The 2,947-nt window shown below is 41.2% G+C and overlaps 1 pseudogene; it reads left to right on the top strand.

The window, feature by feature from the left end:
* The first annotated feature begins 2,166 nt into the window (after positions 1-2,166).
* LOC116701958 (olfactory receptor 142-like) overlaps positions 2,167-2,947 on the top strand; it is a 2,154-nt pseudogene continuing 1,373 nt past the window's right edge.

The following is a 2,947-nucleotide window of genomic DNA, read 5'->3' as shown; positions in this document are numbered from 1 at the left end:
AGCGCGCTCACCATGTAGGCGGAGTCTGACCTGTGGCCCTTTGCTGAATCCCCAGTTTCTCTTCAACCGTTCCTGTCTATCACTACAAATAAAGGGAAAAGAAAAAACTGACAGTTGGAAATGATGGAGTCTTGGACATGACCCACACATCTGTAATAGGTTTGCAAGGTTCGGTTCACATATTTCTAGAAAGCCTGTTAATTTAGGTCTTTAATGTCGGAAATTCGGGGGGTTTATTCTAAATGTTACCCCCCCCTCCACCTTTTTATGATTTATTTTTAATTTACAATGGTCTTAATAAACCTTTGTAATGTTATAGGAGGTCAAAGTATAACAAAGTCCTCATAAAGTGAATCTATAAAGTAACATTGGGATTGTTTTGTGTGTGTGTGTGTGTGTGTGTTTGTGCCTCCATTATATGATGCTCTATTTCGCACAACACCACATGGCGTCCACAGAAGCCCACGGCTGATGTAAGGAGACTGTAATGATGTCCATTAGCGTGGGATGGGACACCATGCCAGCCGGGGGGGGGGGGGGACTGCAGCCAGATAATTACAGTGTGGTCACAGTGTTCGTCCTCAGAGGACAACTGAGAGACAACAGTTATCACAAACACACATACCTTTTCTCCTACCAATGAAGAGTTGAATTAAAGTGACATTACTGAGTCACTTTGCTGACTTTAATGTCAGATACTACGCCACACAGGAGCAAGACAGTTAAAACACTTTTTAAGTTAACGTAATTTACAAAGCTAATATTTTGTTACTAGCAACCTACGCGTGCCATCTGTCAGATACAGCTGCATTTTCAGCTGTGAACAAAACCGTTCAGGAGGTATTACAGTTAAAGTGGGACGTGCGTAATGTTTCATCTGTCCCTGCTGGACGGGACGATGGAAACACCATGGGGGGGGAATGAAACATACAGATTAAGCCCCATAAACTTCCCAGAACTTTAATATTTTACTATATATCATGAATGGTACTTCCAAAAGGTTTTATTTTAGATAGATCGTTGCAGGCCTGTACGTCTTTGGGAATGTCTGTTAACAACTCATTGCCGTCATCATGAAGCGTGTTTGAAGCGATTATTGAATTATCATCAGCACTGTGGAGGATTCAGCCATTTTTATAGCTAGAACAGTACATTTATCCATATATATCATGTTTCTATTGTGCAAAATGTCGTTTCACTAGGTTGTTACGTGGGTTAGACCACTGGACATCTACATAACCCTTACAGCCCGTCAGTCTCCATAGGATAACATAGGTTAACATGCTCTATGGTCTGATAGGAGGAGGTTAACATGCTCGATGGTCTGAGAGGAGGAGGTTAACATGCTCTATGGTCTGATAGGAGGAGGTTAACATGCTCTATGGTCTGATAGGAGGAGGGTAACATGCTCTATGGTCTGAGAGGAGGAGGTTAACATGCTCTATGGTCTGATAGGAGTAGGTTAACATGCTCTATGTCCTGATAGGAGGAGGTTAACATGCTCTGTGGTCTGAGAGGAGGAGGTTAACATGCTCTGTGGTCTGAGAGGAGGAGGTTAACATGCTCTATGTTTCCACCTAAAGAAGTCTGTCTACCATCATCGCACTCAGAGAAAACTGGAATGTTTTATCCGTCCCGTGTTTAAATCGTCCCGGCTCTCCCCAACGTAAAACTTTTACTTTAATAAAAGTACCCCCATGCAGAAATACTCTGTTACAAGTCCTGCATTCAACATAGGACTGCTCGATTATGGACAGAATTATTTTTGTCAATATTGAAATCATTATTAGCAACCACGGTTACTTGTTGACTTTTGAGAAACATGTTGCATTTATTGAAACGGCGACTCTGTTTCCATCCACACGTTTTTATACGAATTACTGATATTGAATTAAAAAATGCCTTTCCGGTAACAGTAAAATTCGATGTAATTCCATGAATATTATCTCAAAGGAAATCCATTGGGTCTCATCTGATTTCTTGATGACATTCTTCTTATGTGATGAACGCGGATGGAAACGTTATTTGACGAATAAATAATGAATTGTGATGTGGTTTTAGGTCATTTTATGGTTGCAACCCGCCACAAAACACAGAAGAAGAAGTTTCCTCTCTGTCTCACACATGGGGGGGGGGGCAGCAAAGACAGATGGAAGTGGACGGACTATGGAACCCGTGAAGGAAATGGCCGATAAAGGTTAGGACAAGCCGTGGGACGTCCTGCGGAGTCAATGGAAGACGCGCAACGAATACATGTCTCAAACACGAGTTGTCTTCTCCTGAACCCAACCGACCATCTTCTTCTCCTGAACCCAACCGACCCGTTCTTCTTGTCCTAAACCCAACCACCGTTCCTTTCTCCTAAACCCAACCGACCCGTTCTACTTCTCCTAAAACCCAACCGACCCGCTACCTCCTAAACCCAACCGACCCGTTCTTCTGCGTGTCATTGAAACGTAAGCCCCCCCCCCCCCACAACCTTTTCCTTAACCTGCCAGTTAAATCTTTTATTCTTTTAAGTGCCTTTGTCTACTGTTCAGAATAATCAACCTCATCAGAGCGGCAATAAAATGGGTTTAAATCAGTAGAAGATACATCGGCATCTATCATCTGCCAAATTTAAAGAATGCATTTAGGTCCTTACCATGATCTGGTTTATACCAAACTACTTGTTTTGGTTTAGGCAGAAAACTCTACTTTAGCTTAGTAAAAGATTGTGTTTTGGGTTGAAATCTGTACATACTGTTTGTGAGGTTACTTACAGTAAAAGAAAGAAAATCTGCGTTTACTTATACAAATAACCAACTTATATTAGATAATAACCCTTGTGTTGTCTTCCCGTGAAACTTGAAAATCAATACTTTTACTGACCTTTTTATCAATGTTTTTAACTTTTTCTTAAATTGTTGTCCTTTTTTTCAATGTTTGTCACTTTTTTTGACATTTT

The sequence above is a fragment of the Etheostoma spectabile genome, chromosome 2, assembly GCF_008692095.1.
Source record: "Etheostoma spectabile isolate EspeVRDwgs_2016 chromosome 2, UIUC_Espe_1.0, whole genome shotgun sequence".
NCBI classification, from domain to species: Eukaryota; Metazoa; Chordata; class Actinopteri; order Perciformes; family Percidae; genus Etheostoma; species Etheostoma spectabile.
Note: the sequence above shows the minus strand (reverse complement) of the source record. Positions and strands in the feature narration are given on the sequence as shown.